Source organism: Oncorhynchus nerka, linkage group LG3, assembly GCF_034236695.1.
Source record: "Oncorhynchus nerka isolate Pitt River linkage group LG3, Oner_Uvic_2.0, whole genome shotgun sequence".
NCBI lineage: Eukaryota > Metazoa > Chordata > Actinopteri > Salmoniformes > Salmonidae > Oncorhynchus > Oncorhynchus nerka.
In genome coordinates, this window is record NC_088398.1 from 10083820 (window position 1) to 10110743 (window position 26924).

The window sequence follows — 26924 nt, forward strand, 5'->3', positions numbered from 1 at the left end:
CCACATTTTGTGTTACAGCCTGAATTTAAAATGGATTACATTTGAGATTTTCTGTCACTAGCCTACGCACAATACCCCATAATGTCAAAGTTTAATTATGTTTTTAGACATTTTTACAAATGAATTAAAGATGAATATCTTAAGTCAACTATTCAAACCCTTTGTTATGACAATCCTAAATTAGTTCAGGAGTAAATATTTGCTTAACAAATCGCATAATAAGGTTGCATGGACTCATACTTTGTGCCATTAATAGTGTTTATCATGATTTTTGAATGACTATCTCATCTCTCTACCCCACACATACAATTACAATTCTGTAAGGTCCCTCAGTCAAGCAGCGAATTTCAAACACAAAGACCAGGGAGGTTTTCCAATGCCTCGCAAAGAAGGGCAGCTATCGGTAGATGGGTAAATCAACATCAGGTAGAAAACAACGCTACAGCAAAAGTTGAAATATTTGAACTCTGGCGGCAAGTTCCATCTACTGTGGCAGCTGACGGCATTCACAGCCAGCCTCAATGGCATTTACCATTGTGCTCTCATTGAAAACAAAGACAGTAGACAGCAAAGTGGATGTCAATCTCGTACCGTATAAAAACAGCATTGTAGACTTACACAAAAAGACTTACAGCTGTAATCACTGCCAAAGGTGATTGTAACATGTATTAACTCAGGGTTGTGAATACGTATGTACATTAGATATTTTTATATTTCATTTCACATATATTTGCAAAAATGTCCAAAAACATGTTTTCACTTTGTCATTATGGGGTATTTAATCCATGTTTAATTCAGGCTGTAACACAACTTGGAATAAGTCAAGGAATATGAATACTTTCTGAAGGCACTGTGTGTTATCCACCTTAGTATCGGGGAATGATGTCATAGTCCTGATTTGTGCTTTGTCATTTCCTCAGTTACCATTTTAGGATTTCCTGTGTGAATCCTCTTGAGTATTTGTATTTATTATGGCAGCAGCTTCTCATCCTGGGGTCCAGTCAAATTAAGGCAGTTTTAGGCAATAAAAAAAACATTACATAAAATGTCACAACAGATACACATTAAGGTTGTGCCCTCAGCCCGCTACTCTACTACCACATATCTAAAACACAAAATATGTGCGTGTGTATAGTGCGTATGCTATTGTGTGTATGTATGGCTGTGTGTGTGGGTCTCTTCACAGTTCCCGTTGTTCCATAAGGTGCATTTTGAGATGTTTTAAAAAAAAAAATCTGATTTTACAGCTTGCATAAGTTACTTGATTTGGAATAGAGTTCCATGCAGTCATGTAGTACTGTGTGCTTCCATAGTCTGTTCTGGACTTGGGGACTGTGAAGAGACCTCTGGTGGCATGTCTTGTGGTGTATGCATGGGTGACTTTTAACAGTGAGTGAGTTTTATAATTTATAAATTATTTCACTCAGAATTTGTGAAAAAATGTAATTTATTTCGGCTAGCTAAATTGCAGGGGGGGGGTGTACTCTGTGTACCCATTGATTCTGGAAAACTATAACTTACAAATGCCTCATGAGCTTAGTTCAACTGTCGATCCCCATCAGAACCCCAAATATAAGCTTGTTTTAGTTCTGTTTGTAAACATTGTAAATGTAAACAAACACTGTATAGTCTCAACATGGTTAAATCTATAATTTTGATATAAAATGGATGGTCAGTTCTTGCATCCATAGCTTTTTCTATGAATTTGAGTGGTTATATTTCTCCGGCCTCATACCTCAGCTTTTTATACAAACCGTGGCGGGGTACCCACTTTGTTATTGTATGAACTGCAGATTGCCCATTTAAATTGCGCTTCAAGAAAGGATATCTGGAAACGGAGCAAGAGAACATGAGTGATTACAGTATTATAACCACCACCAACTCTGTTTTGGCCAGTAATGCATATTCCTCTACTGACTGGCATAATTGTTCACAGAAGATCTATTTGTACACGTGGAGATGCGTTACATTTGGGGATCCACCTTGTTTATGGATGTAAGGGCACAACAGCAAATTTCTGATCTTAGAATTCCAGAGATCCCAAGATTGAGCTGAGGGTCAAGTCAGGTGAGGTCATTGTGACCTGTCCTTTCCCAGACAGGATCAGTGTCAGCAGTGGAGTGTGGTTACGGAGGAATGTGGCTGTTTCGGTCAGATCAGAGCACACACTGTCCTCTCTCCTCTTTCCCTCGCTCTCTATCTGGTAGTGCGTGAGCGGTGTGGGTCAGAGTGGAAGTGAGAGGTAAGGGGACACCCAGGTAGGAATTCAGCCAGGGACTCTCCAACAGTCCTGTGGAACGGCCCGTTAACCCTGCCTACTGCAGTCTCTCACACATGACCAGTAGAGCAGGTTGGTTATTAAATGAACCCAGTCACCTAGTAACTACATGGTATCCAGGGAGAGATAATTCACACTAAATCAGCACAATGTGGTGGTGTTATTGTACTAGAACAAAATAACCTCTACAATGTCTGTAGTAGTGACACTTGTCATGACCATTTTCTACCACTTATCTGTAATCTAATGTTATGGGTTATTATATGGTCAAAGTTCCATAACATAATAACGGGGACTATTAGAATGTTCATTGTCATAAACAAAGCATAGCTATATCATGACTTAATTATAACACTACATTTTCAATTACAGTTAATGTTACTAGCCAGAGAAGGTTAGCGTTGCCACGTTCGATGTGAAATTTTACATTTAAAATATGCTTTCACAAATGCATTACACTTTTAATAAATAGATCTCATAAGCCATGTAGTTTTAGGCTGATGAGATATTTCAACCAGCAGCTTTCTAAAGTTTTGGTGGAGCTGCCATTGGAAAGGTGCTACATAGATAATGATTGAGGATTTAAACAACAACCATTGACACTCCTGGTTAACGTTTAAACAGATGGAATGCCTGTCTATTGAAAGCGCAGTTGCACTGCTCAGTTATATTGTGCAGGCTGAATCGGACTACTCATTGATTTGGTTTGACTTTCGTTCCCACTATCTAAAGCCACATCATGCAATGTCATGTACTATACAATAAGACAAAACACACAGAGGATGCACATATGTATGTTTACATTACAAACATCAACTGGTTGTGTGTGAAAAGGTGCTTGTCATTGTTAGCTATTTCTCTGGACCACACCTCTCAGTACAGAACACCTCATTGCCCATCAGTCTAACTGGTTTGACTAATATGCTGCTACCCTACTGTATGCCTAGCAGTCCTACTATACCTTATTGTTTAGTTAATACAATTAGCTCTCCAGATGTCCTCTCGTGCTTGTCGTGGTCACATACCGTGCCTTCAGAAAGTATTCACACCCTTTGACTTTTTCCACCCTTCTTGTTGTTGTTTTACAGCCTGAATTTAAAATGGATTACACTTAGATTTTTTTCGTCTCTGGCCTAAGTAGAATGATGTTTTTAGAAATGTTTACTAATTAAAAAAAAAAAAGTTTCCTGAGTCAATAAGTATTCAACCCCTTTGTTGATGCAAACCTAAAGTTTAGGAATATGACTTCTACCTTACCTGTCACCATAGACCCAGTTCAATTTGCTTACCGCCCAAATAGGTCCACAGACGATGCAATCACCCCACTGCACACTTCCTTATCCCATCTGGACAAGAGGAATACATATGTAAGAATGCTGTTCATTGACTACAGCTCAGCATTCAACACCATAGTACCCTCCAAGCTCATCATTAAGCTTGATGCCCTGGTTCTCAACTCCGCCCTGTGCAATTGGGTCCTGGACTTTGATGGGCCGCCCCCAGGTGGTGAAGGTAGGAAACAACATCTCCACTTTGCAGATCCTCAACACTGGGGCCCCACGAGGGTGCGTGCTCAGCCCCCTCCTGTACTCACTGTTCAACCATGACTGCATGGCTATGCACGCCATGAACTCAGTCATTTAAGTTTGTAGATGACACGTCGTTGTTGGTCATCAAGCCTACTACCGTTGAGACAGCCTACAGGGAGGAGGTGAGGGCTCTCGGAGTGTGGTGTCAGGAAAATAAATTGCCTCTCACTCAACGTCAATAAAACAGAGGAGATGATCGTGGACCTCAGGAAACAGCAGAGAGAGTTACTCCCCCCCCCCCCTATCCACACGGGACATCAGTGGAGAAGGTGGAATGTTTATGTTCCTCTGCGTACACATCACGGACAAAATGAAATGGTCCACCCACACAGACAGTGTGGTGAAGAAGGCACAACAGCAGCGCCTCTTCTTCTCCTCTTCAGCAGTACCTCTTCGACCTCAGGAGGCTGAACAACCGCAGGGCTCTCCAGATGGTGGTGCGGTCTGCACAATGCATCACCGGGGGCAAACTACCTGCCCTCCAGGACACCTACAGCACCCGATGTCACAGGAAGGCCAAAAAGATCATCAAGGACAACAACCACCCGAGCCACTGTCTGTTCAACCCGCTACCATCCAGAAGCCGTGGTCAGTACAGGTGAATCAAAGCTGGGACCGAGACAGAAGCTGTTTTTCAATCTCAAGGCCATCAGACTATTAAACAGCCATCACTAGCACAGAGAGGCTGCTGCCTACATACAGACTTGAAATCATTGGCCACTTTAATAAATGGACACTAGTCACTTTAATAATGGCACTTGAATAATGTTTTCATATCTTGCATTACTCATCTCATATGGATATACTGTATTATATACTCTCTATTGCATCTTAGCCTGTGCCGCTCTGTCATTGCTCATGCATATATTTATATATTCTTATTCCTTTACTTGGATTTGTGTGTATTAGGTATCTCTTATGGAATTGATACATATTACTTGTTAGATATTGCTGCACTGTCGGAACCAGAAGCACAAGCATTTCGCTACACTCGCAATGCCATCTGCTAACCATGTGTATGTGACCAATAATATTTGATTTGAATACAAATTTGCTAAACAAGTCACAAATGGCATGGATTCACTCTGTGTGCAATAACAGTGTTTAACAGCATTTTTGAATGACTACCTCATTTCTGTACCCCACACATACAGATAATTGTGAGGTTGAGCAGTGAATTTGAAATTCAACCACAACGACCAGGGAGGTTTTCCAGTGCCTTGCAAAGAAGGGCACCTATTGGTAGATGGGCATTGAATGTCTTTTTGACCATGCTGAAGTTACTAATTACACGTTGAATGGTGTAAACACCCATTCACTACAAAGATACCGGAGTCATTCCTAACTCGGTTGCCAGAGAGGGAGCAAACTGCTCAGGGATTTCACCATGAGGCAAATGATGACTTTAAAACAGTTAGAGTTTAACGGCTGTGGTAGGAAACAACTGGGGATGGATCAACATTGTAGTTACTCCACAATACTAACCTAAATGACAGTGAAAAGAAGGAGGCCTGTACAGAATAAAAATATTCATAAACATGCATCCTATTTGCAGCAAAGCACTAGAGTAATACTGCAAAAAATGTGGCAAACAATTAGCACTTTGTATTCAGTACAAAAAGTTATGTTTGGGGCAAATCCAATACATCACATTACAAAGTACCACTCTCCAGATTTTCAAACATAATCGTTAAGGACTGGGGAGTTTAATCGGGATAGAAAAGTAATGGGGCTAAGCACAGGCAAAATCTAGAGGAAAACCTGGTTGTCTGCTTTCTACCAGACACTGGGAGATTAATTCACCTTTTAGCAGGGCAATAACCTAAAACACAAGGTCAAATCTACACTGCATTTGCTTACCAAGAAGACAGTGAATGTCCCTGAGTGGCCGAGTTACAGTTTTGACTTAGATCTGCTTGAATCTATGGCAAACACTTAAATGGTTGTCTAGCAATGTTCAACAATAAATTTGAATACTTTTCAAAAGAATAATGGGAACATATTGTACAATCCAGGTGTGTTAAGCTCTTAGAACATACCCAGAAAGACTCACAGCTGTAATCGCTGCCAAAGGTGATTCTAATATGTATTGACTCGGGTTTGAATACTTATGTAAATTCGATATTTATGTTTTTCTTTTTCAATAAATTTGCCAAAATGTCTAAACATTTTGGCACTATGGGGTCTTATATGGAACAAAATGTATGTAATCAATTTTGAATTCAGGCTGTAACACAACAAAATGTGGAATAAGTCAAGAGGTATGAATACTTTCTGAAGGCACTTTTAAATTTTTATTTTATTTTTACAGGCAATACACTGTGACAGGCTTTTGTAGTGTTTTTGATTTGTTTTCTTCTGTTCTGTTTACACTGTCAGTGAAAGTTGTGTGTCCACTGTCTAATGCATTCAACACAATTTCCTGTGTAATCATAGGACACCACTGAGGCCTGTAGTTGGAAAGACATCAGCACAGTTCACAAATGGATCTAACTGGAGGGAGTAGTATTTTTGTTTGAGGGCAGAGAGATGGAGACAAAGGGGATATGACAAAAAGCATGTAATGGTTTTATTAGACTGTGAACAGGGTGACTGATGGAGAGAGCGACCCCCGAGCGCTCACTGACCCCATCCCTAATGATTCCCTTAATTCCAGACCATGATTGCTGTTAGAAATTCCAATTAGGAGGCATGTGTGAGAGCCGGAGCGTGGTAAGAATGGCCTTTAATTGCGATGAGTTATCATCTAGACCAGTGTAATTGAGGCCCCATCTTAAGGGGCGGCACTTCTGACAAATTGATTTAATACCGAAGCGATTCTCCCGTCCCTAATGGTGGATCGGGTCCGTCTCTCCACGCTGGGCCACAGGCGCAGAGGCAATTGTGTGCGGTGATTACGATCTGCTCTGTAATCGCTCTCTGTCGTCTCTTGCGCAAGTGTACTCGGACACACACCCTGGACCCAGGGCAGGGCACATAGATCTTAGCCTATGCCCCAGGTAGCCCTGAACTTACCCATCATACTGAAGTACTGTAGGGAGAGAGAGAGGGCTGATATGGAGAGTCACTATATGCACATAAGTCAATATGACATCAATTTTAATGGTCACATACACAGATGTTATTGCGGGTGTTGCGAAATGGTTGTGTGTCTAACTCCAACAGTGCAGTAATCTATAACAATACACAGAAATCTAAAAATAAAATAATGGAATATTAAAATATTTATAAATATTAGGGCGAGCAATGTCGGTGTGGCATTGACAAATGCAGTAGAAGAGAATACAGTGCCTTCGGAAAGTATTCAGACCCCAACACACAATTGATTAAAAAAATTCAACTGAGATCTCACATTAACATAAGTATTCAGACCGTTCACAGACCGTCTTCTTGGGTATGACGCTACAAGCTTGACACATCTGAATTTGGGAAGTTAATCCCCTTCTCTGCAGATTCTCTGAAGCTCTGTCAGGTTGGATCGGGAGCGTTGCTGCACAGCCATTTTCAAGTCTCCAGAGATGTTCGATCGGGTTCAAGTTCGGGCTCTGGCTGGGTCACTCAAGGACATTGAGACTTGTCCCGAAGCCACTCCTGCGCTGTCTTGGCTGTGTGCTTAGGGTAGTTGTCCTGTTGGAAGGTGAAACTTCACCCCAGTCTAAGAACCTGCACCATTGCACTCAGGACTTCATCAAGGATCTCTGTGTACTTAGTGGTTGGACTAGTAACAGAAAGGTTGCAAGATGGAATCCCCGAGCTGATAAGGTAGAAAAACAACATCTGTCGTTTTTCCCATGAACAAGGCAGTTAACCCACTAGGCCGTCATTGAAAATAAGAATTTGTTCTTAACTGACTTGCCTAGTTAAATAAAGGTAAAAAAGAAAACAGGGTTGAGTAACCGGATGGTAGCCAGCTATTCAACAGTCTGATAGCCTTAAGATAGAAGCTGTTTTCCAGTCTCTCCGTCCCAGCTTTGGGACCGTGCTGACCTCGCCTTCTGGATGGTAGCGGGGTGAACAGGCAGTGGCTCGGGTGGTTGTTGATCTTTTTGGCCTTCCTGTGACATCGAGTGCTGTAGGTGTCCTGGAGGGGAGGCAGTGTGCCCCTGGTGATGCGTTGGGCAGACCGCACCACCCTCTGTGGTTGTGGGCGATGCACTTGCTGTACCAGGCAATACAGCCCGACAGGATGCTCTTAATTGTGCATCCGTAAAAGTTTGAGGGTCTTAGTGCGCAACAGCCCCTGTATGTGCGGGTGGAGCATTTCAGATTGACAGTGATGTGTACGCCGAGAAACTTAAAGCTTTTCACCTTCTCCGCTGCGGTCCCATCGATGTGGATAGGGACGTGCTCCCTCTGCTGTTTCCTGAAATCCACAATCAGCTGCTTCGTTTTGTTGACGTTTAGTGACATTGTGAGGCAGTGGCTAGGGACTATTGTTGATGTCACCAACTACTTGCTCACAGTTGGCGGTTCCTTAGAGAAGGTGGAGCACATGCAGAGTGCCATGGAAGTCTTCTCTGCAATGCAACGTGTGTGCTCTCCGGTCGCTAAACTGGTTGGGCCTGTTTTGACGTCAGGATCTGTTTTGAGCCTGTTTCAACTTGTCAGTGATTTTCCCCATTTTGTTCATTTACAAATTAAACAAAAACATAGTCATGTAAAACAGACACCATTGATGTTATGGTGTGAATCAGTGCTTAGACGTCTTTGCAATTCACCGTCAGTCTAATACAGGGTGATGATCCAGATTTCGGTCAGTTTCACAAACAATGCAATTGTCTGTCTTTCCCCTGCTGACCTACACACACCACACATCTGACTACTGCACTGATAGACAGACACACACTGAACTTTCCATGGCAACACCTCAAGGACATCTCTCTCTCTCTCTGCGCTCATCTCTCTTTTTTCAATCCATTAGTAAGTTTTTAGCCCCCAATGTGAAATGAGAAGTATGGCTTAGGTAATACTAGTGATACACAACCCTTCCTGATGAGAACAGTGAGTTGGATCAGTTCCTCTTTGGGATAATGCAGCGGCTGTTGCGTCTTGATTTTAGTTGCCGAGCCACAGAATCTTAGCTTTCATTTAGTTCTTTGTTTCTGTTCGAATGTTGACGATGGGAACTTTCTGATGCCAGGATCTGTAGAATTGGCAATTTGTTTCTAGTGCCTTTTGTTGAAGTCACTGGCTTTTCCTTTGTAGCTTTTTACAAGTCCACTGTCATTACTTTCACCTTGTATGGCAAGACTGGAGTCTGGAGGTGGCTATAGTTACTGTCTTGTACTTCAGTGTTCAGTCTCTTCCTGAAATCATCCTGAAACTATGATTTCCTAACAATCTCCATGTCGTCCTGCAAGTTAGATGGCTCGCATACTCTACACTGGATATGTTATTGTACTCCTACGTCTTGAGTATTAGTAATCTCATCATATAATGTAGGTAAAAAATTCACTTATCTCCCTCTTTTTATGTCTGTCTGCCTCTGTCTACCTAGGGGCAGAACGGGCGGCATGAGCAGGTCACCTTCCTGGATAACAAAGAGAAGATGGCATCGAAGAAGAAGACTGGAGTGATAGTGGGAGTCCTCATCGCTCTGCTTGTCTTGGCAGCCGTGACAGGAATCCTCATCTGGTTATTTGTTAGTGAGTACAACTTTACTATGTAGTCTGAGACTAATGCATGTAATAATCATAGACTAGGTACTATCACTCAGTCTAAGTGAAAATGCAAAGGATGCCCCAAAGTGGCTCAATAACTCCAACTGTACTAATGTTGCTCATTTCCAACCCTCTCAATTTGTCCTGGAGTATTCTGGGAGGTTTGTTTCATCTAAAGTCTGAACATTGATAGCTGAAATGTAAATAATGGCAAACAGCTTTTTATGATTGACCAGAAAGACTTGGGTTTGAGTTGGCAGCCCTAGCCAACTGCCATTGGCCAATCTAAACATGCCATCTACCTGGCACACCCAGGAGATTTCACATTCACAGGCGCTGCCTGACTGCTTCTTTGAAGGCCTAGACGTTTGATACAAATATCTGTAATAAGTGGAACGTTTTGAAGTTTTAATTTGCCATTGATAACCTGTTTGTTTGACAGGCCTTAATTTGTTTGGTGTTAATAATTCAAGTAAAGTGGCGCGGTGCAGAGTAGACGGAACACCCCGACAGTCACACGCTCAGTCTACAGCCTGATCAAAGAGGCTTTTACAGAGAGATAATCAAAAGATAAACAAACTCCTAATTCTCCTAAATCCCTGTTCTCTTTTTATTTGCTCCAGCAGAGAATCATATTAACCATCTCTGGGAGTGTATGAGGAGGCATTGGTGTTGCATGTAGAATTTTTCCAGATGACTTCCTCTTTCTCCTACTCTCTTTTCCTCGGTCAAAGGCAGGGAGTCTGCGGCCACCATAAGTATGAAGCGTGTCCCAGCTCAGCGGGTGTATAGCGGGCACATGAAGCTGGACAATGTGCCCTACAACCAGAATCTGGAGGACCCCACCAGCACAGAATTCAACAAGCTGGCAGACGACCTGGAAGAGATTGTGAGTTTGACCCCGATTTAGGCTCAGATGCCATGTCCTGGTGATGTTCTGTTGAAAAACAGTTTGAACAGATTTAGTTTTTCTATGGTGGTCATATGGTGACAGACAAAAGTGATGATATGACAGACAGACATCCGTCATTTCCAATCAGTTTCTTGCCTGCGTCAAAAGTTGAAATTCCTTGAACTTTTGATGGATAGATAGATGACAGGTCCAATACCCTTCTACCAAGTTAACCTCCTCCCACAATACCCTTTAGGTCAGGTATGGTATTAAGTCAGGTATCAGAGTTCAGAACTGACTGTGATTCAGTTTCTCTCTCTTGTAAGGTTTGTTGTAGCTATCTGCCGCAGCATGTTTTTCTCCTGGTGGAAGGAGCTGACTAAAGGCATATTTGTGTGGGTGGACTGGAAGAGAGGACATAATCTATTTACTCTGTTACGTCCTCCAACATTTCCTTTCATTCGAGTAATGGAGATGTGTGCATCGCCACTTGGGAACATGACAATGATAAACTGCTATTTCTAAACCCCCGGTCAGTGTGGCATTGCTTTAGAATGTATGGCTGCATGAGTGACAATGTAAGGTATGTGTGAAAACCAAGGTGGTCTGAATGGAATTCTGGATGACTGTTCACTGAGCATTAATGTGACAACAGAACACACCACCACCATTATTCTTTGCTCGGTACATTCAGTTCTTCCTCTGGCCATGTGTTGCAGATGCAGTAGAGCAAAGTGTCGTTATATGTTGGTGATTGGGTCTACAGTATATGCAAATGAACTAACAAAGCCAATCAGAAACCAACACACTATTGGCTCCACTGGCAAGACTAAAGAATATAGTTTTTTTTTTTTTTTTTTTTTTTTTGAGGGAACAATGCACCTCCCTGTATGTTGGAGGTGCTGTGTGGTTGATTTGGTAGTCTGCTGTTTCCTGCTGGAGAATATGGCATGTGTGCTTAGAAAGCTTTGAATAAGGAAATCCCACTTAGGTTGTCACCAAAAATCCTAGAGGCTTAATATTCCTTTTTTAAAGCTGAGAATCACTAACTTTTATGCTTTAGGGATTTATTGAAATTATTTGAGGCAAGCAGGCCTTGAGGGTAGTTGTTCATTTTCTGTAGAGTCCTTGAAATCCCCGCTTATGACCACTGATACACTTCGTCTCTCGTTTGAGCTCTGAAAACGGCAATGGGATCACATTCTACACTTCTGGGTTTAACTTCAGTGGATCACGCATTTTACTCTCCTCTGAAATTGTTAATGGACTTTGTCCATTGTGGTCCATTGAAAAGTCTCAGTTCTCAATGTGGTCTTATCAGAGTCGATACAGATGAAGATGGTTCACTATTCTCTTCAGTCTGTTTCAGGGAACTGAGGTGAGTTCAGCTACACTGCCTTTATAATGTACCTTTTGGATGTAACATTTACCAGCCTGATAATTGCATGTCCGCTACATGCGTTCTTATTCACAGTCTGAACTGGAGTTTAACACACACACACACACACTATGAATAGACAGCATGATTAGTAACAACACATGCTAAGATTAGATATCCAGTTTCTTTCTACATTTCTTTCACATATCTGTAGCTGGAAGCATTCGTCCTCCATGGGATCTCCAATGGAAACCCTGTTATTCATGGCATGCAGGCAGTTGGAATGCAAGCATACACACTTGTTCTCAGGGGCCTTATTGCAGCCTCAGACAAACTTTTTTTGGTATCTAACTGGCCAATACCTGGAGCACTCCCAACACCATGGTAACCTTGCTCAATTAACCTTATATGGAGGATTCAGCTGAACTCTGTGGTCACGGCTCCCTATCTTCGCCATGGTAACAGCAAATGGGTCGTCAGGTAACCTAGTGAATTATCATTTTTATGTTTTTTTTTACCAGCTTAAGATCAACTACAAACAAGTTGAGTTCCTCTCCAAGTACTACACCACATCTGTGGTGACTGCCTTCAGGTAGGAGAGCATTCTGGGGATGTGGAGTTTCTGCATGTTGGTAATGTACAGTTGGCCATAAAGCTAGTCATGTGATCACTTTTTTTTAGTACATAATATGAATATTTGAAAATGCTTATTGGATAAGTGTAATTTGGACAACGGGACGTCCAATACAGCAACTCAAAACACCAGCTGTTCCTGAGGAGAGGTTTGGTAAAACCTGCACTATAGAAACGTTGAAGTGTATGACTGTGAGTGATCAATGAAGGCCTCTGTCAGCATAGTTTGGTCTTCTTCCTTCAAGTCCCTTTCTCTCTCTCCAGTGAGGGGGTGCTGGCCTACTACTGGACCCAGTTTGACATCCCGGCAGCGGACCTGGAGATACTGCCAGAGTTCTCTGAGGAGCGGGTCCTGGAGGTGCTGTGGAACGGCATCAGGGAGCAGGGCAAACGCTCCGGCCAGAGCCTCCACATCAGCCAAGTCACTGCCTCACGTGAGTTAGTAGTTAGTACAACCCAGTCAAGACCAAACCAGGGGGTGTAGTCTCTGGGGCAGGGGGTTTATCTAGGGGCTTAGGGTTTAAACTAAGCAAGCCGAGACCAATTAACCGGAGTCCTGCAAGCTTCCGCTTCAACCCAAATCCAACACCTATCATTCTACTAATTGGCTGCTCACCAGGACTTTGATCAGGTGAATGAGAGGGTAACAGGGTTGGATCAAAAGCCTGCACACCCAGTAGCTCTCCGGAAGGATGGTTGGCCTCCCCTCAACTAAAGGGGCATGTTTGATGAAGAGAAATGTATTGTCTGAAGCAAGCCCCCTCTCTGTCATCTTACATAAGCATTCATATCTGATCTGATTTCTGCATTAATGGCTGTTCTATGCCAGCTAGATGTCTCTGACATGCCCTAATAAGATAACGTGGAGGTATAAGGGACGCCACTCTGTTTTCTATTGTATCAGAGATTGGACACTTTATGTAGTTTGGATCTTCTAATGACATTACAGTAGTTGGCCCCTGGACTGCCTTCTAGCTCCCTGCCTGCCTGGCTGTAGCCATTATCATTATTCTAGCTTCTGTCTACTTCGCATTGCAAATAGGTCACCTTATATTACTTAGTGGTTTTGCTCTCTAAAATGATTTCTGTTTATATGATTTGATGTGGCTGTCAGACAGATGTATCGCGGGGCGAGGGGACGTTAAACAACAGTCCAATATTATACGCCCATGCATCACTCTATCAGCTTCTCAGTTTGGTAACACTTTCTTAACCCCCTTCCTCCCTCCTTACCTCATTTCCCCTTTCCCTCTCCTCCTTCATCTCTCTTCTCCCTCCCCCTCTTACTCCACCACTCTTCTGTCTCTCACCCTCGCCCCCCCCCCCCCCTTCTCTCCAGGCACAGACCCCAGGATGGCCAGGAACCCCAGAGCCGGTGAGTAAAACCCACTGTCTCCCGTTTCAATCACATTTCGCTGTAATTTTCCAGCCCGCTAGATGTTCACCCCGCTGCTGCCAGTCTGTGACGAATGCCTGCCCCGCTTGATACATAATGCTGCTGCTGCTCCATTCATGAAGAGATTGAGAGCCCTGGCTATATAGTACATGAGTGGACTACTGAATAAAAGTGGATGTTGGCCTATTTCACTCGTCATTTTTTACCCTCTGTGTTGCGGCGTAATCCTCAATCTATTTTGCGCATGTTACATTTAATTTCAGATGAGAGTTGATAATTGACACTGATGAACAGTGTAGTAGATGTGGTATAAGATGTGTACATTTCTCCTCACCATGATATGACATTTTGATTGATGCCATACAACACAGCTCTAATCTTTTTTTCCCACTATGTCATGTGCCTTGGCATTTGCACTTTTGGGACTAGCGAGTCTGTTTTTCCTTATCGTGTGAGCTGACCAGGGAAAACCCACAGCCTTGTTGGGCTACTGCATTTATGTCTGTACATCTACTAATGTAATCTGTTATGCTGTTCATTTCCTGCCTGTCAGATTACGAGTGTTTCTTCCGGTTGGAGGCTGACACTTTAGTTCAGAGCTTCCAGTCTCCAGGCTTTCCAGATCAGTACCCGGCCCAGTCCCGCTGCCAGTGGCAGATCAGAGCCCCGGAACAGAACGCCATCTCAGTCCGCTTCTCCCACTTTCACATAGAGGACGACTGCTCCGATGACTTTGTGTCCATCTACGACTCCCTCAGCCCGGATGAGTCCCAGGCCATCACTCAGTGAGTGCTCTCACAACCACTACTGTGATGATGATGATGATGATCAAATAAATAATATGAATAATGCACCGATTTTTATTCGTGCTTTTCATGGACCCAAAGACTCTCATACAGGATGGTGATGAGAGAGGCTGAATCAGGCCAGTGTTTGTCATAATGCCACGATTCTCCACAGCCCAAGGAAATCTGTGACAAACTCCATCTTAATATCAGCAGTGATACACAGACAAGTGAATTAAATTGTAAGATTCCACATTTGTGTGAGACAAATTGGCTTTGTTCAATCGAAGGTGGTTGCCTGGTGTCTAGGCTAAGTGTAATTGATAAGTTGTTGTGCTGTGAGAATGCGGGTTTGTTTCCAATCGATAACGCTATGTTAACAAAGGAAGCAGAAAGTCAACGTCAAACCTGCTTTCTTTCAGCACAAGAAATAATATATTCTTCGTCCTACCAAGAAACATACACTGAGTATACAAAACATTAGGAACACCTGCTCTTTCCATGACACTGACCAGGTGAATCCAAGTGAAACCTACAATCACTTATTGATATCACCTGTTAAATCTACTCCAATCAGTGTAGATGAAGGGAGGAGACTGGTTAATGCTTTTTAAACCAAGTGAAACATGGATTTGTGTGTGTGTGTGTGTGAATGGACAAGACAAAGAATATAAGTGCTTTTGAATGGGGTATTGTAGTCGGTGCCAGGCGCACCGGGTTTTCTGTCAAGAACTGCAACGCTGCCTGATTTTTCACATTCATCAGTTTCCTGTGTGTATCAAGAATAGCCCACCATCCAAAAAACATCCAGTCAACTTGACACGACTGTGGGAAGCATTGGAGTCAACATGGCCAACATCTGTGGGTAAAAGTGGGCGGTACAACTCAATATTAGGAAGGTGTTCATAATGTTTTGTACACTCAGTGTATCCCACTTGTTTACAACCTTTTATTCATTTAGGGTCCAACCAAGACATGCATACTACCAGTACCAACATATGCTTACTTAATGAGGAAAGAAAGTACAAGTGTGTCATGTAGTTTTCCAGGATTCCCAAGAGGGACCGGAACATCACTTTGTATTTGGCTATAAGGTCCCCAGTGGGAATAGAAAACGTGGGAGAAAACGGTCGTTTTGAAGTGTAGCGAATGCTGTGGACTTCATTCCCAATACATCATTGGTGATTTTAGTCACTTGTTGGGATCCTGGTGCATTTAGCCCAGCACGTCGTCTTTCATTGTTAACATTGGGGACCTTTAGTGAGATTGAGTTGGCTCAGAAGGACCTCTTTTCCAATCTACCAGGGGTGCCACCCAGCAGCCATGCTGCTGTGTGTAATTGTGGTTGGTTGTCTGTGGACTCTTTTTGCGTCTCTCTCCCCCCCCCCCACACACACACTGTGGCAACCTGAGTGCTAATCAGTGGGGGCTACACTGTAGGCAATTTCAAGTTCCAAACCCTTCGCCAAACAAATGCGGGTAGCCAGGCGCTGCATGAGATTTTTATATTGCTGCTCAGCCTATCAGATTTATCCAAGGTGACACCAGGTTTGAGGGCCTTAATACAATAGTTTCTAATGGCATTACCCTGCTGCAGGTAGATGTAGTGCTGCTCTTGCAGCGTCATTCACACCTCTGTGGCTCCGGCCGCCGGCCCACGCTGCAGGAACGCTTAGCTAAAATACCTGTTTGACTTTGAAATGCTGTGTGTCTGAGCGGGCAGGGCTATTTTTCTTCCCTTTAATAGTTGATTTAATGCTTTTTGATGTGTGGGTGCTCATCAGTTATTAAGACATTTCAAATGTATTTAATGGGCTTATTTGGGTTTCTGATTCATGTGTTTTATTAAAAGTGAACTATGTCACTTTAACAACACAGTGTAGATGGTATACTGATGGTTTATGCCTTTCATGCCTGCACCACATTCTGTCAGTGAATGAATTGAAGTCCCACACCTTGATCAGTGTTTCCCAGCCCTGTCATTGGCTGATGTCTCCATTTCCTGTATGAATCTCCTCCTACAGCAAGTGTGGTCAGAGGCCTCCCAGCAATCCCCTGGAGGTGGTGTCATCCAGTAACATCATGCTCATCAACCTTGTCACCGACAGTGCTGTCCAGAGGCCTGGCTTCAGTGCAGAGTACTCAATCATCCCCTAACAACATGTAAGATAACATCACACAGTCATCCCCTTACCAAGATGTACAACGACAATTCCAGTCAAACACTCCATATTTCACTAAGTTAACATGATGAACACTAATGACCCAACTGTTGCCATTTTAGCCAAAAGTTGTGGAGGAGTCCTGAATGATGCTCAGGGGAACTTTAGCTCTCCCCATTACCCCAGCTTCTATCCCCCAGCCCTGGACTGCAAGTGGACCATTGAGGTAGGTGATCCTGCACCATAGCCCCCCTCTGTTACCCCCCTCTCTCTGCTACCTCTCTATTTCCCCCCTCACTCTCTGCTCCCTCTCTAGTCCCCTCTTTCCTGCACCATCCATAGCTCTGTATGAGGGGAATGCTGAGGCTGCAGAATGTCAGCCAGGCTGTTCAGTACCTCTTCCATCTTCATCTGTCCTATTGCTGCAGCAGCAGCCCTTAAGGTTGTGGGTCTGGGGGAAGGATGTGGGCTAGGTGTTCTCCCTCAGTTACTGTAGGTTAAGTTCCAATTCCCTACACCTCCCACTTGGTCCCGTTCCCCTTGTGAATTTCAAATCATTGAATTGGTGTAAGCAGGCTCAAGGGACTTCCCACCATATTTCCTGCACCATTTATTTAGAATCTATGAGAAGGAAGGAACAAGTGCGTACCTCTAAGGAGCAGAGCAAAGGGGTGGAGTGGTGGCATTTTCCAACTCTTAGGACTCACATGAACACAACCCTGTCTCAGGTCCCTGCAGGGAAGCAGGTACGTGTCAAATTCACCATGTTCCGTATGAAGGAGCCGAGAGTGGACGTCAGGGTGTGTCACAAAGACTACATAGAGGTCATGGGCACCAAGTAAGAATTGTCCTCTACTTACTGATGCTCTATAGAACAGTATGACTTTATTGATTATCACAGGATGAAGGAAATGTGTTCTCTGCTTTAAACCATGACATCCCATTGACATACAATGTCAGCATTTCCACTCAAATAAACGTTGTGTGCTTTGTGTCAGATACTGTGGGGAGTTGTCTTCTCTGGCCCTTACCAGTACCACCAGCTCTCTGGTTGTGATGTTCCACTCTGACGAGTCCTTCACAGACAAAGGCTTCCAGGCTCAGTACAACGCATATGATCCTTCCAACCGTGAGTAGTTTCTCTCTGGTGTTTATATATGACTCTGGATTGTATGAAACGTCCTATGAAGGTGCTACCATTTTATGGTACTGTTTTCAACCCTTTCTGGCAACTGATATGGGAGTGGTGGTGCTATTCAAGTGAAAGTTGCTATACGACGCCATTGTCACTATAAAAAACTGAACTAGTGCCCCAAACCCAGTGGCACACTGACTGACACTCAGCCAGAGATGGTTCAATGATAGAGGTTTACAGACTGCATCTCTGACATCACAGGTCCACCAATCACCATGGGAGCGTGTTTATTGTCTGTTTTATCAGTCGGGAGTTCTTCTAGTCTCCGTCTCAGTCCCCTCCACCCTCTGGGGTGCTGCTCTCTCAGAGTTTGGGCCATAATGGATTTCTAATTGCTTTGATCAATAGGGATGAGCAGATGGCAACAGGACGGATAGATTGGATATACGCTGATTCCCTCACACTCCTTCTGTCACTCGCTCTCCATCTTTCTCTCTCCTCCCTCGCTCTCATTCACCTCCTCCCCCGTCTCCCTCCTTCCTTCCTCATTCCCTCCGTTCTGTTACTGTGTGCAGCTTGCCCCAACCAGTTTGCCTGTGGCTCTGGGTTCTGTATCAAGAAGGAGCTGCATTGTGATGGCTGGAACGACTGTGGGGACATGAGTGATGAAATGAACTGCAGTAAGTAGACTCTGGCCTCGCTTGGCCTCTACCTCACTCCCTTCAACCCTCCCTCCCTCACTCCCCTTCTTCCCTCCCTCACTTCCACTCAACCCTCCCTTCCTCACTGCACCTCAACCCTCTCTCTTCCCCTCACTCCCCCTCACCTCTCCCCTTACCCTCCCTTCACAGACTTCCCACTCCCCTCACATTCCTGTGTGTGTGCATGTCTGTGTAATAGAAGCCTCTGACACACACTAGACATTTCCTCTTGCTATTTTCAGAATGTGAAAAGGACCAGTTTGCCTGTGACAACGGGATGTGCAAGCCCAAGTACTGGGTGTGCGACCGTGTCAACGACTGCGGTGACGAGAGTGATGAGAAGCACTGCAGTGAGTAGCCTCCTAGTCGACAAGACCATCTCTATCTATGTATTGCCAGTCTGCGGGCTAAATGGCCCGCTAATGCCATGCTAATTGTGCTAACATTAAAGGTGCTAATCGATGGACACTGGCTCCTAGCTCAGCTGTGTGTGGTCATTACTTTATCAGTAATGTGGCTTGTTGGAAGCCTTGCCCAATTTGCTCAGCCTCTGTCAACTCTTAAACATGTATAATGCATTCAGCCTTTCAAAGCACAAAGCGGGGGAGGGATGAAGGGAGAACAAGTGTCCAGTCTGGCCACATCAGTAAATCTCTTTCCCTTCCTCCCCCCCCAGGCTGTGCTAACAATGAGTGGAGGTGTGGTGACGGGACCTGTTTGCCTCAGGATGTGGTGTGTGACACTAAGACGGACTGTGTGGATGGGAGTGACGAGGCTTCCTGTACCGTCTGTAAGTCAACACACACCAGACTCCTCACTCATTACCTGACAGGACACACCTCTCTTTTGACAGACATTAGCTATGTTAAAACCCTGTCACTCCTTTTCAATCTCAGTTTTGTGGATAAAGTGGGATGTTAGACTAGACCGTCTCAATCAATACAGCCAATCAATGTAAACCACAGCACCATCACTGTGTATGGTGCACTACATTCTAATGCCTAACTGATTGGAGGGTCTTTTTCATCAAACCTGGCCTAGCACTGAAATAGGTTTATGAAAAATGGGATTGTTTTTTAAAATCAGAAATGTGTTTTCTTATGATCTCATGATGGGTTTTGACTTTCTATTTTTATCCACGTCTCTCTCTGTGCAGCTCCTGGCACCTGCTCTGACTTCAGCTTTAAGTGTAAGAACGAGGCGTGTGTGAACAAGGTGAACGCTGAGTGTGACCGGGTCAAAGACTGCACCGACGAATCAGATGAGGAGGGCTGCGGTAAGACAAGACAACCCAGCAGCAAGCTCTTTCATTCCTCCTCCTCATTTACGTCTTCACTCACTTCCTATTCTCTGGGCATCTCTCTCTGTCTTTGTAAAAACATCCATGAGTTAGCATGTACTTTTAGAACTCCTGTTTGATGCGAAAACCTCGACTAGCACATGAAACCAGTTGTAAATTCATCATTGTCACTCCTAACCGTGAGCTACAGGACAGCAGAGTAGTGGGGCTGGGATAACGTATGACTGGCTACTTGTCTACAGAGCACCAAACAAATAACGTATGACTGGCTACTTGTCTACAGAGCACCAAACAAATAACGTATGACTGGCTACGTGCCACTGACACGGCCTGCAACGAAAACATGCGGTCTCTCCTTCACTGCAGCCGAGGTGAGTAAGACATTTAAACGTGTTAACCCTCGCAAGGCTGCAGGCCCAGACGGCATCCCCAGCCGCGCCCTCAGAGCATGCGCAGACCAGCTGGCCGGTGTGTTTACGGACATATTCAATCAATCCCTATACCAGTCTGCTGTTCCCACATGCTTCAAGAGGGCCACCATTGTTCCTGTTCCCAAGAAAGCTAAGGTAACTGAGCTAAACGACTACCGCCCCGTAGCACTCACTTCCGTCATCATGAAGTGCTTTGAGAGACTAGTCAAGGACCATATCACCTCCACCCTACCTGACACCCTAGACCCACTCCAATTTGCTTACCGCCCAAATAGGTCCACAGACGATGCAATCTCAACCACACTGCACACTGCCCTAACCCACCTGGACAAGAGGAATACCTATGTGAGAATGCTGTTCATCGACTACAGCTCGGCATTCAACACCATAGTACCCTCCAAGCTCGTCATCAAGCTCGAGACCCTGGGTCTCGACCCCGCCCCTGTGCAACTGGGCACTGGACTTCCTGACGGGCCGCCCCAGGTGGTGAGGGTAGGCAACAACATCTCCTCCCCGCTGATCCTCAACACGGGGGCCCCACAAGGGTGCGTTCTGAGCCCTCTCCTGTACTCCCTGTTCACCCACGACTGCGTGGCCACGCACGCTCCAACTCAATCATCAAGTTTGCGGACGACACAACAGTGGTAGGCTTGATTACCAACAACGACGAGACGGCCTACAGGGAGGAGGTGAGGGCCTCGGAGTGTGGTGTCAGGAAAATAACCTCACACTCAACGTCAACAAAACTAAGGAGATGATTGTGGACTTCAGGAAACAGCAGAGGGAACACCCCCTATCCACATCGATGGAACAGTAGTAGTGGAGAGGGTAGCAAGTTTTAAGTTCCTCGGCATACACATCACAGACAAACTGAATTGGTCCACTCACACTGACAGCGTCGTGAAGAAGGCGCAGCAGCGCCTCTTCAACCTCAGGAGGCTGAAGAAATTTGGCTTGTCACCAAAAGCACTCATGAACTTCTACAGATGCACAATCGAGAGCATCCTGGCGGGCTGTATCACCGCCTGGTACGGCAACTGCTCCGCCCTCAACCGTAAGGCTCTCCAGAGGGTAGTGAGGTCTGCACAACGCATCACCGGGGCAAACTACCTGCCCTCCAGGACACCTACACCACCCGATGTTACAGGAAGGCCATAAAGATCATCAAGGACATCAACCACCCGAACCACTGCCTGTTCACCCCGCTATCATCCAGAAGGCGAGGTCAGTACAGGTGCATCAAAGCTGGGACTGAGAGACTGAAAAACAGCTTCTATCTCAAGGCTATCAGACTGTTAAACAGCCACCATTGAGTGGCTGCTGCCAACACACTGTCATTGACACTGACCCAACTCCAGCCACTTTAATAATGGGAATTGATGGGAAATGATGTAAATATATCACTAGCCACTTTAAACAATGCTACCTTATATAATGTTACTTACCCTACATTATTCATCTCATATGCATACGTATATACTGTACTCTACATCATCGACTGCATCCTTATGTAATACATGTATCACTAGCCACTTTAACTATGCCACTTTGTTTACTTTGTCTACATACTCATCTCATATGTATATACTGTACTCGATACCATCTACTGTATGCTGCTCTGTACCATCACTCACTCATATATCCTTATGTACATATTCTTTATCCCCTTACACTGTGTATAAGACAGTAGTTTTAGAATTGTTAGTTAGATTACTTGTTGGTTATCACTGCATTGTCGGAACTAGAAGCACAAGCATTTCGCTACACTCGCATTAACATCTGCTAACCATGTGTATGTGACAAATAAAATTTGATTTGATTTGTCTACAGAGCACCAAACAAGCCGGAGGGCCTCCATCCAGCACTTTTATTTATTTCATTCTTCTTTGGAGAACTATTGACGTCTGTGTGAATATTTTTGTGTTTTTCCTTGCCTACAAGCCTCGGGGTCTGGCAGTGTTTTTTTTGATAACCTAATATGTCGGTACCTTATTATAATTCCAATGAGCCGCGCGGTTCAGCTCCAAGGCTACGGTGTCAAGTTGAAGTTGTTTTCTCCTTCGCTTCTCTCCTCTTCCTCTCCTCCATTCCGCCATACTTCCCAACAGACTGTGGCGTCCGGCCATATAAGCTTAACCGTATTGTGGGCGGGGAGAATGCGCAGCTGGGGGAGTGGCCCTGGCAGGTGAGCCTGCACTTCCAGACCCGTGGGCATGTGTGTGGCGCGTCAATCATCTCCAACCGCTGGCTCCTGTCTGCCGCCCACTGCTTCAAGACCATCAGCCCTGAGTGAGTTCCACATACACAACACTGCTCTCCCTGCTCCTCCTTTCTCCCTTCCTCCTGCCTCTCTGCAGGTTGTCCTTCCTATATTGTTTCAAATGTCCTCCCTTCATCCCTCCCTCCCTCCCGCTTTGCTTTTGTTCTCTATGCCTCTTTTTTGAGTCTGTCTATCCTGTCATGCCTGTGGGTAGTTTATGGCTTCTCTACTCTACTGAAGCTTCTCTCCTTGACTTCTTATTTCAAGATCTCCAGCCCTGCATGTGTACATGGCACCCCTCACACCTCCCTCTCCTGGTTTCTTATTCACAGACAGATCGTCCCGTCTCTGCTTCTGAAGCCTCTGATATCTCCCACCTCCCTCTACTCTGCTTTCAAACACCTTTTTTTGTCCTTCTTTCCCACGCCCGGGGGTAGTTTATGGCCACTCTGCTGTTTTTCATCTACTTCACTGAGTTAACTTAGTTTGTTGGTGCCCCATTCTCATTATTATTATTATTCATTATTCCAGAGGACATCGTTTTAGGGATCCTGTTCGTTCATTTAATACTTAGGACTCTTCAATCTGTAAAGCTGAAGAGTTCCAGGTTCAATAGAAATGTAAAGGTATTGAGCCAACATGTGCAGCGTTTACCATGAATGCGTTCTCCACCAAAGTGGGAACATTGCCTATACATTTCAATCATGCTGTAAAGCTGAATTTCCTCATTGTGGATTGAACAGAGCAGATTGAACAGAGCCCCAAGTATGATGGGTAAACGGTGCTTTACGCAACACAGGAGAGTTTTGATCTCACAAGGACTGAGAAATTACCCCCTGATTATACTGTTTAGAAGAGATGCTTCAGGGCCACATTTGCATCAAAGCAGCTTTATAGTGTATATACTAATGTGTGTAATTAGCTGGGCTGCCAGTAGGTGGAGCACTAGCCCTGCACTAGAATGTGATCCAGCACTGCTGTGTTGGGATGGATGTGGTCTTTTCCATTTCGCGCCAGCCACTGTAGGGGATGATGTAGCTGTGCATTGCAGCGTTTTCATGAACAGTACAGAGATTTACAGAGCTCTGCTGCTAGCATTGGTTCCTCTCACAATCACACAGTCAGCTTGGAAGAGAAACTGCTTCCTTTGTGTTTACAGACAGCATTCTCGTATGCTGTGGATAGGCTCTATAGGAGTAGCTCAAGCCCATATCCTATAGCAGCAGTAGGCAATCTTAGACTGTATCTTACACGGCCGATTTCAATCAATTGAGTCTTTATTAAAGACTAATTAGTTCCTTATTTGAATCGGTGTGTTTCTGCTTTGGCCGGAGCACAAGCCTGCCCCCACAGGGCCCCTTTCAGATAAGACTGCCAGCCCTGTAGGCTGGTTAACATACCCACAATCAATTCTATCTACTCCTGTACTTTGTAAAAAAACAACAAAAAAACATTTGAAGTGAAATTTCAAAGGCAGAGAGGCCAGCAGAATAACTGAATAATGGTGCCCTCATCTCCTTCTCTAGAAACCACGTGGCCTCCAACTGGCAGACGTACAGTGGCATGCAGGACCAGTATAAGCAGGATACTGTTCAGAGAAGATCGGTGAAGACCATTATCACCCACCCAGACTACAACCAGATGACCTATGACTACGACATCGCCCTGCTGGAGCTGAGCCAGCCGCTGGAGTTCACCAACACCATCCACCCCATCTGCCTACCCGCACGCTCCCACCTCTTCCCTGCTGGCATGTCCTGTTGGGTTACAGGCTGGGGCACTCTCCGCGAAGGAGGTGGGCGATCATATAGTTACACTGTTGTTCTTATAGACCTAGGTCATATACAATACATATTTTGAATCATTTCAAATGCTAATGTTGCAATTGATTTAGTGCATGGGGTCAAAGTTAACATACATTTACTTCTATTTTATGCTACAGAACTGGGTCATACTAGGGATGGGCATTTGAAATGTTTTTCGAGTACTCACGTAATTTTTTTGTACTGGAGTACTCAAATAAAATAAAGTATATTAGAATACACTACAGAAAAATATGTGCGCATTTATCTATATGCCAACAGTGTGCAAAAAGGCCTAATTTATCATAACCTTTACAGATAACATGTTCTAATTGCTAAATTGCCCCATATTTCCTAGTATATTCAGTGAATAAAAAAAACAAGTGCCATTTGAGAATCATTCATTGAAACCATAATGAGCGGCTCGGTTTTGGCGGGGTCACTCACAGCTTCGCCTAGCAGTGGCACAATGTAAAAGATAAATAAAGCGCGTAAGGAAATAATCTTACTGCATTTTCTAAAGGCAGATCTAAAATGATCCTTCGTCTGATGCCGAGCAGAGAATTCACGAACTGGCATTCTACCAGCAGACAGCACTCTGACTGATTTGTAGCTACTTTTCTCGGTAGCAGTCTTTTCTCTGGTAAAATGCTAGATTTAACTTCAAACAAAACATTAGATTAAGAAATGTAGATATCTATATTCTTTATATGATAAACACTAGAAATATGATGGCAATGCATAGTTTTTGCAAAAAAAAGACCTTGCTCATTTAATTGTGTGGCTGCTGGCCAAATAGCGTTGCACTTCGGTTGTCATCTGATGAAAATTAAGCTATTTCCTGTTGAATGTGTTGCACAAATGTATTTTCCGTGAAGGAAATAGTTGCACAACCTTGATCACTCTATTGAAGAAAAAAAAAACACTTGACTTTTACATAAAACACATACGAAAGGGTTTAAACTCAGCCCAGGTAGTCTACATCTGTGCGCACTCAAGCAATACTGACAAGACGAAGAAATCAGAACTGTTGATATAAAACTGGCAAATATAATTAAAGAAACCACCACTTCATTATCACCGTGTAGTTTGTGAGCTCTCCAAACAATGTCTCCACTACAAGAATGAGAATAGTATGTCGTATTAATACATTGAATTAACAGAAATGACCGTAACCAAACATTCTAGATGAATGGGGAAATGGCAATGGTTAATGGTAGCCTACATTTACTGTTGGTGATACTATGGCGATATAGCTGGGAATTCATCAACTTTGACAAACAATTCACCCCATGAAAACAATGATTTGAGCATGAATTGGTGGGAGATTGAACATGGGAGATGCACACTACCGCCATTCTCTGGTTAAAGATCGATTTTTGACATCTGTTCGATTACTCCTGCCCATCCCTAGGTCAAACATTTTGAATATACATGTTGAATACTTTCAAGATGGTTGGGCTGTGCTGGATTTGGTATGAAGGGTCATTTAGACCAGCACTACTGTTCTCAGAAGGCAGACTTGGGTCAAATACTGTGCATTAGGTCAAGTATTTCCATATTCTCGAGCTGCACTTGATTTCATTTGATAGGAATGGAGTGAAAAGACAGTGGAATAGTCCAAGAAAGTGCAGAATCAGCGCACCTCACGTACTAACCGTTTGGCATAGTATTTGACTCAGTCAGGTGTGTTATACAACTCCTCTATGGTTATATACATCTTTCATCCTGGCATGCTTCTCTTCCCTCATCTTGACATTCCTCATGCTCCCTCTCTTCATCCCTCTCCTCATGTCATCCCTCTCCTCATCTGTCTCCCATCATGGCGTCTTTCCCTTCATCGCTATGGCATCCTTCTCTTCCCTTCATCCCTCTCCTCCTGACATCCCTCTTCCCTCACATTCTCCCCATTCATTCTCAACCCTCACTTCTCCCGTTCATGACATCCCTCTCTTCATCTCTCATGACGTCCCTGTCTTCTGTCACCCTGTTCCCATTCCTTCTCCCTCATCTTCCACCCTGATATTTTCCTCAGCTCTCATGTAATTCCTCTTGTTCCCTTCATCTCTCCTACATCTTTTTTTCTGTCATCCCTCTCTTCCATTACACCTTCCTCCACATCCATATTTCATACCAGACCTTCACCCTCGTTCTCCCTCTTGAGGGATCTCTTAACTGTCCATTAGCCAACACAAAGCCAACTCATTAGCACCTGGGTTGTAGCTAGTGGACATGAAGGTTGTCTCCTGCTAGTTATAACCACGTGTCCTCTCTTTCTCGTGGCGGTCAGGTGCCATAGCACGGCTGCTGCAGAAGGCGGAGGTGAAGATCATTAACGACACGGTGTGTAACGTGGTCACCGAGGGTCAGGTCACATCCAGGATGCTCTGCTCCGGCTTCCTGTCCGGAGGAGTCGACGCCTGTCAGGTGGGAGGGATATGCACTGCAGGCTACATTGTCACTCACACATACACACACACACAATACAAACACATGCAATTATAAATAGAAACATATGGCAT

The 26924-nt window shown here is 44.2% G+C and overlaps 1 pseudogene; it reads left to right on the forward strand.

The window, feature by feature from the left end:
- LOC115101482 (suppressor of tumorigenicity 14 protein homolog) overlaps positions 1 to 26924 on the forward strand; it is a 38622-nt pseudogene that overhangs the window by 8218 nt on the left and 3480 nt on the right.